The sequence below is a fragment of the Primulina eburnea genome, chromosome 11 (genome assembly GCF_022965805.1).
Source record: "Primulina eburnea isolate SZY01 chromosome 11, ASM2296580v1, whole genome shotgun sequence".
NCBI classification, from domain to species: domain Eukaryota; kingdom Viridiplantae; phylum Streptophyta; class Magnoliopsida; order Lamiales; family Gesneriaceae; genus Primulina; species Primulina eburnea.
The window spans coordinates 24,160,578-24,175,420 of NC_133111.1; positions in this window are offsets into that span (position 1 = coordinate 24,160,578).

The window sequence follows — 14,843 nt, forward strand, 5'->3', positions numbered from 1 at the left end:
AACTTTGAATATGAAATTAGCATGCTAATTATATTTAAATGAAGAAATAATGGAAAAATATAGAGAGAAATATTATGAACTCAAAGGTTTGTTCATAGAATGAGGGATATCTCAATACATTACAATGCACCCCTATTTATAGCCAAATTTGGGGAGACAACCACAAATAAAATATTATTTTTTTACACATAAGTCTTCATTGGTGTTCCAAGATATTATAATATATTACACATCATTTTTGAAAATCTTCTTCTCCGAATTTGATTCTTTACATAAAAAGAAACATGTGGATAATTGAGTTGTCTAGTTGTGATATTTTTTTCAGACCATTTGACCTAGTAATTTGAGAGATATGGTCAAAATACTAGAGCATGGTAAAACTGCCACTTCTTTGGTAACTTTTATTGTTGCTTAATTTGATCCCACTTGTGAGAAGATTTTTATCTCATGCTTGCCATCAATATTGTAGATATTAACATCAACTTTCTACAGGTCCAAGAATCATCTTAATCCCATGTGCAACGCCAAGGTTATTCTTCTTTTATCGAACCTGTAAAAATAGTAAAAACTTATAATTACACAACAACTTATTTTTTTATACAATTTATTATAAAAAATATAATATTTAAACATTTAATAAACAAAAACTATAAATTTATATTATAAAACATTTAATTAATGTACAATTTTTATGTTTATCAGGGGTGGAAATCACGTTACACTTGAATCAAAAGATCGGGACACAACAATAATCCTTGTTCGTTAGTGAGTTGAGGGCGCGATTATAAATTAATCGTTTTTGCTATTTTATTCGTACGAGGATTCATATCATTTGGTATCAGAGCTTAGGTTTATTGAATACAAGTAAGTATATTTCGTCCTTAAATTTTCAGATCTGCAATTATCCTTTCGTTTGTTTGTTAGATCTGCGTCATTATGTCGTTCTTTGTCAGTTTATGCAATTTTGGTGATTTTTTTTGTTGTTGGGATTTTCGAGTAGTACTCACCTTGCAAAAAAAATTAATAAAATAAAAAAGTTTATATATATTCAAATTGCTTGTCTATGCAGTCTAAGTGATTCAATCACAATTGTTCACAAGTTGAACTTGATTACTTGATATATACAAATACAAAGCTTGAGCACCATTTTGAGAGAAATATCAAATTCGAGTGTAATTACCTTGAGTGAGAGCTCTATTTCTTTGAGTGACTAGTTAGTATTTGTTATGAGCAAAAAAAAAAAAATTAAGAGAGGAGAGACGAGGGAATTTTTTTCTGGAGTGACCGTGAGCATTTGGGTGAGGAATATCTTTTGTTTTTTACTAATGTTTTCTTGTAGGTACCAATCTGAAAGTAAAATGGAGAGGGAGGTAGGAAATAGTTCAAACCAAGGGTTGTCTAAGACCCAAATGGCGGCATTGTTTGGGCATTTTACTAGTATGATGAGGTTTGAATTGGAACCATTATATGAGATGATGAGTAGGCTTGAAGTTAGTACTAGTGGAGATAAATATAAGCCTAAAAATTTGGGTAGAGGAGGAGAAGATGAGGAATATGATATGGGAGGGGACGAGGAGAGCCAAAATAGAATTGGGGTAGGAACAAACGAGGTAGAGGATTTGGGAGAGGAAAAAGAGAAGCCGAACGGGTTAGGTACAATGATGGGAATAGGGAGGATGATAATATGGGTAGTAATAAGATGAAAATCCCTTCATTCCATGGGAAATCTGATCCGAAGGCATACTTAGAATGGGAAAAGAGGGTCGAGTTTGTATTTGAATGTCACCACTACTCCGAACAATAGAAGGTCAGGTTGGCGGTGGTTGAATTCTAGACTATGCTGTCATTTGGTGGGATCAACTAGTGACCACTAGGAGGAGGTATAATGAGAGACCCATTGAAAGTTGGGATGAGATTAAGAGAGTCATGAGGAAGAGATTTGTGCCCAATCTATTATAGAGAGATGTTTAAGAGGCTACAAACTTTGAGGCAAGGAGTAAAGAGTGTTGGGACTACTATAAGGAGATAGAAGTAGTCAAGATTAGGGAAAATATCGAGGAGGATAGTGAGGCGATCATGACACGTTTTCTTTGTGGTTTGAACAGGGTGATTTAAGATCAAGTGGAGCTTCGGAACGACTTGGATCTAGAAGAGTTGGTGAAAATGGCCATAAAGGTGGAGCAACAACTCAAGAGGCGAGGAGTTGGCCGCACCAACAAAACTGGAGGTTCGTCATCTTCTTGGCGACCAAATGTGGCAAAACTTGATGAAATTAAGTTGGTGACCAAGCCCAAGATTGAGACCAAGCAAGACATGCCTAAATAAGGAGTGCAAGTTAAATCTGAAATTCCTATTAATCGTACAAGGGATATTAAAGGTTTTAGGTGTCAATGGGTGGGTCATATTTCTAGTCAATGTCCTAATAAAAGGGTAATGATGTAGAATGACTATGATGAGTATGAGTCTCAAAGTGAGGGTGAGGGTGATGATGATGAGATGCCTACGTTAGAGGACCCTGATAAGGGATATGAAGCGGTTGTAGATGAAGCAGTAATGACTAGGCGGATCATGAGTGTCCAAGTCAAGGAGGAAGAGACTAACCAAAGGGAAAACTTGTTCCATACTAGATGTTTTGTGAATAGCCAAGTTTGCAATCTTATCATAGATGGGGGAATTTGTGCCAATGTGTCTAGTAGTGTGATGGTAGAAAAATTGGGTTTGCCTACGTTAAAGCACCCTCACCATATAGGCTTCAATGATTGAATGATTGTGCGGAGGTGAAGGTGAACAAACAAGTATTGGTTTCTTTTTCGATTGGGAAGTATATTGATGAGGTCTTATGTGATGCAGTGCCAATGCATGGTTGTCATATCTTGTTGGGTAGACCTTGGCAATATGATAGGCATGTGACACATGATGGGTTCAAAAATAGGTACTCCTTTGTATTGAAGAAGGAATCCATTGTATTACTTCATTTTTCCCCAAAGCAAGAGTTGGAGGACCAATTGAAAAAAAAGAAGAGAGATGAGGCCGAAAAAAAGAGTAAACTAAAAAGTTAGATGACCTTTGAAAATAAAAATGAGATGGCTGAAAAAAAGAGTGAGATAGCCATACAAAAAAAAAAGAGAGGAAAGAAAATGAGGGAAAAGAAAGTGAGAGGAAAGTGGCCAAGAAAAAAACATATATGGCCTAAAAAAGTGAGTTGAAACAAATGTTGCACACACATGAACCACTTGTGTTGATTCTTTACAAGGAGATCCTCATTAACACAAGTGATATAGCTGGGTCCCTTCCGAGCTTTGTTGTTTACTTTTGCAGGAATTTGATGATATATTTCCGGAGGAGCTACCTCAAGGACTACCACCATTGAGGGGGATTGAGCAACAAATTGATTTTGTGCCCGGGAGTGCATTGCCAAATCGTCCAGCTTATAGGAGCAAGGAGACTAAGGAGCTTCAACGGCAGGCAAGTGAGTTGTTAGATAGGGGTTTTGTGCGTGAGTCCATGTCTCTTTGTGTTGTACCTGTTTTATTAATTCCTAAGAAAGATAGCTCATGGTGTATGTGTGTAGATTGTAGAGCAAACAATAACATAACCATTAAGCATAGGCATCCCATACCTAGACTAGATGATATGTTAAATGAATTGCATGGTGCTTGTGTCTTTAGCAAAATTGATTTGAAGAGTGGTTATCACCAAATTAGGATGAGGGAAGGTGATGAGTGGAAAACTGAATTTAAAACCAAATACGGGTTATATGATTGGATGGCCATGCCTTTTGGCTTAACCAATGGTCCTAGCACCTTTATGATGTTAATGAACCATGTCTTGCATGGATACATAGGAAAATTTTTTGTGGTTTACTTTGATGATATCCTATTGTAAAGCAAAAACTTGGATGAATATGTTAATCACTTGAGAGTTGTGCTAATCACAATAAGGGCTAAAAGTTTATATGCTAACTTAAAGAAATGTGATTTTTGTACAAGAAAACTTGTCTTTCTTGGTTTTGTGGTAAGCTCACAGGGGATACAAGTGGATGAGGACAAGGTAAGTGCTATTCGAGATTGGCCAGCGCCTACTACTGTTGGTCAAGTCCGAAGCTTTCATAGACTTGCAAGCTTCTATATGGGGTTTGTAAAGGATTTTAGCACACTGGCTGCACCGATGACACCGGTGAAGAACGTTCAATTCCATTAGGGCGAGGAGCAAGAGAAGTCCTTTAATACTATTAAGCAAAAATTAATTAATGCTCCTTTACTTGTTTTACCTGATTTTTCTAATACTTTTGAAATTGAATGTGATGCTTAAGGTGTAGATATTAGTGGACTGTTGATGCAAGGAGGACGGCCGGTGGAATAATTTAGTGAAAAGCTCAACGGAGCAGCGCTGAACTATCCAACATATGACAAGGAGCTCTATGCGCTTGTGAGGACTCTTGAAACATGGCAACACTACTTGAGGCCTAGGGAGTTAATTATTCATATGGATCATCAATCCTTAAAGAATCTTAAGGGGCAGCAGAAGTTGAACAAGAGACATGCCAAGTGGGTGGCGTTTGTGGAGAAATTCCCCTACATAATCAAGTACAAACAAGGTAAGTAAAATGTAATGGCCGACGCATTTTCATGGAGGTATGTACTGACCTCTATCTTCGAATCTAAAATTTTGGGGTTTGAGCATGTGAAAGAGTTGTATGTGCTAGATGAGGATTTTAAAAGTGTGTTTGAAACTTGTATGCATGGTCCACATGAAAAATTATATTTGCATAATGGTTTCTTGTTTAGATAACATAGGTTGTGCACCCCTAAATCATCCATTCGTGAATTACTTGTTAGGGAAGCACATGAGGGAAGTTTGATGAGACACTTTGGTTTGGCTAAAACTTTAAGTGCATTGCATGAAAATTTTTATTGGCCACATATGAAACGTGATGTTGAGCGTGTGTGTGATAAGTGCATTACTTGTAGACAAGCTAAGTCTAGGACGCAACCACATGGATTTTATACACCACTTCCTGTCCCTAGTGAACCTTGGATTGACATATCTATGGACTTTGTTTTGGGGTTGCCTAGGACTAAGAAGGGGAGGGATGCAAAATTTGTTGTTGTTGACAGATTTTCTATGATATCACATTTTATAGCTTGTCATAAAACTGATGATGCTTCTAACATTGAGGAGTTTTTCTTTAGAGAAGTCGTTAAGTTGCATGGAATGCCTAGGACTATTGTTCTGATCGTGATGTTAAATTCTTGAGTTACTTTTGGAAGAATTTGTGGGCTAAACTTGGCACAAAATTGTTGTTTTCTACTACGTGTAATCCTCAAACAGATGGACAAACTGAAGTTGTTAATATTACTTTAGGAACACTTTTGCGTGCTATTCTGAAAAAGAACTTAAAGAATTGGGAAGAATGTTTACCATTTGTTGAGTTTGCTTATAATCGTTGCGTGCATTCTACTGCCAATTATTCGCCGTTTGAAATTTTGTATGGTTTTAATCCTTTGACTCAGTTTGATTTGATGTCTTTACCTGTGAGTGAAAGGTTAAACATGGATGGCAAAAAGAAGGCAAAATTTGTTAGGGGATTGCATGAAAAGGCCAAGTCTAACATCGAGAAGAAAAATGAGCAATATGCCAAACAAGCCAACAAGGGGAAGAAGAAGGTGATATTTGAGAAATGTGATTAAGTGTGGCTCCACCTGCAGAAGGAAAGGTTCCCGGAGAAGCGATGTTCGAAGCTATTACCTAGGGGTGATAGACCAGTTCAAGTTCTACAAAGGATCAATGACAACGCCTACAAACTCGATTTACCAAGTGAGTACAATGTGAGTTCCACTTTTAATGTTAGTGATTTTTCGTTGTTTGATGTAGGTGATGAACAAGGTTTTAGAACAAATCCTTTTCAAGAAGGGGAGGATGATGCGAACACGGTTAGTCATGGCCCAAGGAAAGCATGTGTAATAGCCAAGCCTGGTTTACGGTACGGTTTAAGTTTTCGTATGATTATTGATTAATTGGTTAAGATTTAGTTTAGCGTGATGTTAAGAATTATGTTTGGGTTTTAGTATTTTTTGTTATAATTGTTTCGTGGTATTATCGTTGTTAGTTGTGGTGTAGTTGTTTTGTATCAGCGTTGCGATTCGATCTTTGTTGCGTAGAGTTGGTTGTTGGCTTCAGGGGTGATCGCACCCGCGCACAGTAAGAGGACCGCACCCGCGGTCGTTATTTATGAATTTTGATGGGTTTGCCGAGAGGACACTGCACCCGCGGTGTGATTGTTACCGCACCCGCGGTAAGTTTCAGAGCGCACCTGCGGTCGACATTTTCAGATTTTTGGTTGTGATGCCGAGGGCACACAGCACCTGCGGTGCATGTTGGAGCGCACCCGTGGTCGATGAATAGTGAAAGAGTTTAAGTGTTTAAATGCAAGAGTTGGTCTCATTTTTCTCATTTCTTTCTCCCCATTCTCGAATTTCTCTCCTTGGAGCTAGGGTTCCTCATTTCCTTTCAATTCCTTTCTTTGATTCAAGCCTCTTGGTGGATTATTGTTGAGAGAACTAAGTTATTATTGGTTCAAGGAGCTAAGGTAAGCATTTTAGTTTAGTTATTCTTGGTTTTGGTATGAGAGATGATTTGGGTTTGTGGATTATGTTGATGTTTTGGATTAAATGTTTTGATTGTTGGATTATTGGGTTATTGATGGTGTAATTTATGGTTTATTGTTGTAGGACTGCTATCAAGAGATTAGATACAAGGTTCCAAGTGGTTGTAAGTGGAATCTCATTCTTGTGCTCACATGATAGTATATGTATTGTTCTTCAATGGTTTTAACATGTTATTCCCTTCCATTTGATCCTTATTATGTATTGAATTACTTGATTGTATATTTGAGACAATTGAATGTCTCAATTGTGAAAAAGGGAATACAAGAGAAAAGAGTTTACAAAGTGTTTGATCAAATGCCCCAAAGAGAGTTTAAAATGATTTATGGATTGATGAATACATAGTAATAGATTGCATGCAATTAGTTGATCAACAACCATAGGCTTATATCCCTCAGAGTTATAGATTTATATCGATGGGATATAGGTACAGAGACAGAGATACTATATAGATATCAATCCAACAGAGAAAAGAGAAATACCATCTTATTGTTATGTTACTATGTTATTCTTGATTCAAGAGTTGATGGTATTTATTGATTTCAAAGCTATGTTTTCAGAGTATGCTATGTACATTGTTATGTAAGAGTTCCACTTGCTGAGTTTTATACTCATTTCAGTTTATTCATGTGATGCAGATAAGAGTGACGGGCCTGGGCGTTGATTGGGGCCGGAGTCATATGCATATAGTTGGAAGGAAGAAGGCCATTTTGCAAACATGTTGGGCATGATCCTAGAAATGATATTTTGTATTTTGTTATATCATTTGAATGATCATGTATTTACTTTTTATTGTAAATGTTTTATGGTAGTTGAAATTGTATCATTCTTTCCTTCAAGAAAAATTTTAATTTCCGCTGCTATTTTTATAAAACCGGTGAGAGGTGTCACATTTAGTGGTATCAGAGCACCGTTCTTCGGACCAATGCATATGACTTCGTCTACTTTCAAATGTCCGGGTATGTCTTCTTCTACATATATTTATTGTTATCTATTGATTTGTATTGTGTGAGCACATTGTAGGAGTTATGCCTCCTAAGAGGAAAGCCGTAGAGGGTGAGGATAGTTCTTCCTTTAGAGTTGTCGATGAGTTCGGCAAGTTGTTGAAAGAGCAAGCCAAGGTCCATAGTGAGCAGATCCAGCAGTTGCTACGTATGCAAGGAACATGCCAAGGTAGAGGTCAGGGTAGAGGCCATGTAGCTCAAGCAGTTGGTACCGATGGCATCTTTACTGCTTTCAAGAGGATGGATCCACCGGAATTTGCAGGAAGCACTGATCCATTGATGGCCGTAGAATGGATCAAAGCACTTGAGGCTATTTTTGATCATCTCAACTACGAAGATAAGGACAGAATCAGTTGTGCAGTGTTCATGTTAGTCAAAGCTGCACGCATTTGGTGGAATGCTACCAAGGTTAGTGTGGACGTTCCAACATTGAAGTGGCAAGAGTTCATTGATCTGTTTTACGACAAGTACTTCCCAGACGCACTTCGAGCTAGGAAGCTAACTGAGTTCTTGGAGCTTCGACAGGAAGGTATAAACCATGATTCTTCTGTGATCTCTAGCACTATTTTAATTTCAGGCAGAGTAGCTACGACATTGATTGATACAGGTGCTACTCATTCTTTTATGTCTGAACTATTTTTGAGATATTTGGGTATAGTCCCTTCTGCTATTCCCCTCCAGTTTAATGTTGTATTGCCTTCGGGAGATGTGTTGTGCCCGACGTCTATTGTGTATTCATGTTCTGTTCAAATCGATGAGCGAGTGGTTTATGCTGATTTTATTGTTATTCCGATGGTTGCATTTTCGATATTATAGTTGGCATGGATTGGCTTTCAACCTATCGTGCAGTGATTGATTGTGTTGCTAAGACGGTGTCATTTGCAGATGATGGCAATAAGGGAGGTTTGCTCGCCAGTGCATGTACTTCGCTGGTCTTTCCTTTTATTTCGTGTCTTGAGGCTAAGAAGTGGCTGTTTAGAGGTTGTGATGGGTTTCTGGCTTCTATTGTTGATGTGGATAGAATGATTAAGTTGAATATTGATGATATTGATGTTGTGAGAGAATTCTCTGATGTATTTGAGGATGATGTGCCGGGTTTGCTGCCTGTAATGCCTGAATTAAATATCACAATTTGTTGATTTAGTAATTTGAGATTACTAAATATTAAATGATTTTTTAAAGAGAGAAATATGACATAGTTTGATCATATGAAGTCCAAATGATTTGAAATTTAGATATGACGTAGAAAACTCAAAGATATAGAAGTTTCATGTTTTGAGTTTTGATAAATTTGATCGTTTGACTGGTCCAAAGAGATATACCGATGTTAAAATGTTAAATAGTATATATTATATTATATTATTTTATTAATATAATATAATATAATATTAAAAAAAATTAAAAAAAAAAGAAAATGCAATGAGTCGGTGGACTTCATTCAAAAATGAATTCCACCGAGCTCAACAAGGAAAGACCAGAGGCGTGAGGTGTGAGGGTGAGGGAAATAGAGTTTCAATTTTATTTTCGATCGTGCGACTTATCGGTTTATCCAATTGACGAATCGACTTCAGTTCTGGGATCGTTGACACGAGGTCTTCGATTTGAGGTATAAATTTTATAGTTTTGGTGATGTTTGAAATTCGTCGATTTTTGGAATAAATCTGATAAATTGTAAAATCATACTGAAATTGAAGATTATTGAATAATGTATGATTTTAACGAAGTAGAGATGATTATAGTGATGTTGTTTTGAATAATTCCTAATTTATTATAATTAGAGATTTTTAATCGTTTGATTGAGATTGGAGAGTTGTTTGTCAGTTGTTATTAATTCTGAATATATATTCGGAGTCTACGAAGTATAGGCTACACGTTGATATAAAGTTTTCACAATTTGACGGATGTTGTAAAATAGCCTATTATTTGAAGTTAATTAATTAGGGTGTATTTGATGGTAGTATTGTGAATTAAATACACCAGATTATTAAATTGTTGAACGATACGAATTTATAATCGAGTTTTATATTTTGTTGAATTAATTGTTGTTGGGCTATTTGATGTTAGATATTGAGGCTGTTATAACTGTGTTGATACGGTGACAATGATCTGATAATTATTGTTGAATTATTTAGATACATCACAAGCCTCAGGATCAAAAAAATAGCCAGATTGTATATATACTCGATTATCAGGTACGTGTTGACGTACGAGCATATGTTGTTATTGTTTAGTATTGATGAATACTATTGCGTTGAACGATGATAAATCACCGGAATTGGGTGATTTGATATTATATTTGTTGTTGTTTATTATTGTTGATATTGTTGACTATCGTTGTTGGGAGACTTCTCGTTGATATTGTCACGTTGATGTTGTTCGTTCAACGATATTGCCGTCGCCGGTGTTAGGGTGCGACGTATCGTTGATGTTGTTATTCGTTCGACGATATTGCTGTCGCCGGTGTTGGGGTGCGACGTATCGTCGATGTTGTTGTTCGTTCAACGATATTGCTGTCGCCGGTGTTGGGGTGCGACGTATCGTCGATGTTATTGTCCGTTCGACGATATTGCTATCGCCGGAGTCGGGGTGCGACGTATCGTCGATGTTATTGTTGCAGTGTGATGTTGTTGAGGTTGTTGATGGCTGATTGTCCAGAAACGGCAAAGGGGGTATTTCTGTTATCATTTCAGTTATATCTCATGTTGTTGTTAATATAACTGTTATGTATTACGATGATGATTGTTGTATATACTCACCCTTTGGGGGCTGTTTCTGTTGGGCAGGTTACAGGACTATGCGTGAGACAGGATAGTGGTGAAGGACTAGGTGTGTCTAGTCAAACAGTCATGTAGTTGATAGTAGATAGAGACAGTATAGCTTATTGTCTTGTTTGAGTTGTTTGTGTGTATTTATTATACTGTTTCTGCTGCAATGACGTAGATAATGTGGTGATTGCACTATTTTTGTCGTATATGCATTATATTATTACGTTGTCGAAAAGAAATTTTTTTATGCATATGACGTCACATGTTGCATTATTACGTGGCGAGGTTTGGGGCGCCACATTTGGTGGTATCAGAGCATATGTTAGATGTCTGGGATGGTTAAGAGTTGGGTTTGTGATGAGGGAGTTGGATGACGATATTATCTGCATGTGTCTGTGCATTTGACTTGTTATTGATGATTTCTCAATATGATTGATTGTTCTTTAGTTGTGTGTGCTTTCGTGCGAAAGGTGTGATGATGATTACTGGATTGTAATTGTTAAATGATATGATTAACAATTTGATTTCCAGTGATGGCAACTAGAGAACAGGTACATCCACACGAGGAAACAGAAGAGGTTGACAGTGGGTTTGGTCAGATGAATCCATTGCCACGTCCTCCTATGGGACAGAAACCTGCAGATCAGCCTTTATTACCTGGTGAGTTGACTTTGGCACAGTTCAGCAGTTATTTTCCGCCGAGATTTGATAGTTCTGAGACTGCTGAGCGAGCAGAGGAGTGGATTGAGAGGATAGAGCAGATATTTGTGATCGCTCCATGTGCTAGGTCTGCTTGGTTACGATTGGCTACATTTCAGCTTTCGAGGAATGTACTGTTGTGGTGGCAGACGACTGAGGCCGGATTGAGAGCCCAGGCCCGTACTATTGATTGGGATGTGTTTCGCTCTCGTTTTCTTGATAAGTATTTTTCTATAGCAGCCATACAGAAGAAAGAGAAAGAATTTGAGGATTTGAGACACGGTAGTATGTCTGTTGCTGAGTATTAGTCTCGGTATTCTGCATTGCTGAAATATGTGCCACATATTGCTACAAATGTTCATGCTAAGATGAGGCACTTCTTGAAAGGGTTGAAGTTAGAGTTATTGGATCGTGTGCAATCAAACAACCCGATATCATTTGAGGATGCATTGACGAGGGCAGAGATGGCTGAGTTGGTGATGCAGTAGTATGGGGCTCAGGGACGATTATCAGAGCCGACTAGGGAGTCATTGCGACCACATGGACAGTCTTTTAAATATCAGAAGGGTTCATCTTCTTCATCCTCATCTGGGAAGCGCCGATTTGATTCACGACGTGTTGAGAGTCGTGAGAGCAGTTCTCAGTCTGTTCAGGGTCAGAGAGGGGAGTCCAGAGCAGTGAGATGTTTTTCGTTGTGGGGGACCTCATCTGATCAGAAATTGTACACAGACCGAGATCACCTGTTTTGATTGTGGCGGTGTTGGTCATCTGGCGAGACAGTGTCCTAGTCGTGAGGGGCAGCAAGAGCCTAGGAGTGCTAGAGGTAGATCCTCAGAGAGAGGAGGACGACAACCTCGGCAGTTTACACCATGACCTTCTGGAGGACAGCCACGTATGCAGGGAGCTGGTCCGCCTCAGGCACAGGTGTATGCTTTGACACGAGAGCAGGCAGAGGAGGCACGAGAGGAGATGATAGCGGGTAAGTGTTATTTGTGTTCTTATCCTGCTTATATTCTTATTGATACTGGTGCCTCGCATACATTTATATCGAAGAGGTTTGTGGTTGAGCATCATATGCGCTCGTCTCCATTGTCTATGCCTCTTTCTGTTTCGACACCTTCTGGAGTTGATATATCAGTTGTATCTATGATATCAGATGGCATTATTTCTTATGAGGGCTATGAGCTGAGATCTGATATGATTATTCTAGAGATGACTGATTTTGATTGTATTGTGGGAATTAATGTGCTGAGGAGATATTGTGCGACAGTTGATTGTTATCAGCGGGTGGTATATTTTTATACAGATGATAAAGAGCGTTGGACATTTTATGGGAAGGGTTCTCGTCCCCGTGTTCCGTTGGTATCTGCCATCCGGATGTCTCGGTTATTGGAGCATGGGCATGAGGGTTATCTTATTTATCCTGTAGATGTGACAGAGAAGAAGAAAGAGGTGGGAATAGAGGACATACCTATAGTTGCTGAGTTTGCCGATGTATTTCCTGATGAGATTCCAGGCTTCCCACCAGCTCGTGAGGTGGAGTTTGGGATCGAGTTGATGCCAGGTACTTCCCCTATTTCTCGTACTCCTTACAGAATGGCACCAGCAGAGTTAAGAGAGTTGAAAGCCCAGTTGCAGGACTTGCTGGACAAGGGATACATTCGCCCTAGTGTATCGCCTTGGGGTGCACCAGTCTTATTTGTGAGAAAGAAATATGGAACGATGCGGCTTTGTATCGACTATCGACAGCTGAATAAGGTAACGATTAAGAATAAATATCCCCTCCCTCGTATTGATGATTTGTTTGATCAGTTACAGGGAACCTAGGTATGTTCAAAGATTGATTTGAGGTCAGGATATCATCAGATACGAGTTAGAGAGAAGGATATTCAGAAGACTGCATTCAGGACCAGATATGGGCATTACGAGTTTTTGGTTATGCCATTTGGGTTGACGAATGCTCCAGCTGTGTTCATGAGTTTGATGAACAGGGTATTTCAGCCTTATCTCGATCAATTTGTTATTGTGTTTATTGATGATATATTGATATATTCTAGGAGTGAGGCTGAGCATGTTGGGCATTTGCGTTCAGTGTTACAGGTGCTGCGAGATAAATAGTTGTATGCCAAACTCAGTAACTGTGAGTTTTGGTTGGATCGAGTGGTCTTCTTGGGTCATGTTATATCGAGAGATGGGATTTCTGTTCATCCAACGAAGGTCGAAGCAGTGTTACAGTGGTTTGCACCTACATATGTACCAGAGATTCGTAGTTTCTTGGTTTAGCAGGTTATTATCGTCGATTTATAGAGGGATTTTCAAAGATTGCTAGACCTTTGACACAGTTGACTCAGAAAGGTGTGCGATTTCAGTGGTCTGAAGCATGTGAGAGGAGTTTTCAGGAGTTGAAGCACCGACTAACGACTGTACCGGTATTATCAATTCCTACAGAAAACGAGAGGTTTGTTGTGTATACTGATGCATCATTACATGGTTTAGGATGTGGTTTGATGCAGGATCGACATGTTGTGGCATATGCCTCGAGATAGCTGAAGCCACACGAAACAAGGTACCCTGTGCATGACTTGGAGTTGGCAGCCATTATCTTTGCCTTGAAGATATGGCGACACTATTAATATGGTACCTCGTTTACTATTTATACTGATCATAAGAGCTTGAGATTTCTGTTTACACAGACATAGTTGAATATGAGACAGAGACGATGGCTAGATTTGCTGAAGGATTATGATTGTGAGATTGAATATCATCCTGGTCGAGCCAATCTTACAGCTGATGCATTGAGCCGTAAAGTGAGTTGTACTGCAGAGGATGTCAGTCGCTTATCAGCTATGATGATGTCTTGTTGTTCCTTGAGATATGATTTTGATATCTCGACGACTCCTATCCAGGTATCTACCTTATTAGCTGAACCTGATATATATGGTCGTATTCGTGATGCACAGATGACAGACGAGAGAGTTCAGCGATGGAAGGAGTTAGTTTCTCATAAACAAGATACTCATTTTAGAGTGGCTGATGATGGAAGTTTGAGGATGAATGATAGATGAGTAGTTCCTGATATATCTGAGTTGCGCCAAGGCCTGTTGCGGCGTGCACATTGTAGTCGATATTCTATCTACCCTGGTGGCAAGAAGATGTGTAAGGATCTACGCTCTCAGTTTTGGTGGAAGGGAATGAAACGTGATGTGATTGATTTTGTACGTCGATGTCTCAATTGTCAACATATCAAAGCTGAGAGGAGAAGGCCAGGAGGTGAGTTGAGGAGTTTAGAAGTACCGACTTGGAAATGGGAGCACATATCGATGGATTTTGTTACTCATTTGCCAAGAAGTACTGGAACTATTGATGCTATTTGGGTGATTGTTGATCGATTGACGAAAGTTGCACATTTTATACCCTATAGCACGAGTAGTACGTACTTGAGGATGTCACAGTTGTATATACGAGAGATTGTACGACTGCATGGGATTCCAGTGTCTATTATATCTGATAGAGATCCTCGATTTACTTCTCATTTTTGGGAAGGATTGCAGACTGCGATGGGGACAGAGTTGAGATTGAGTACAGCTTATCATCCTCAAACAGATGGTCAGACTGAGCGTACTATTCAGACGCTGGAGGATATGTTGCATGCTTATGTTATGGATTTTAAATCTGCTTGGCAGTCATCTATTCCATTGGTAGAGTTTGCG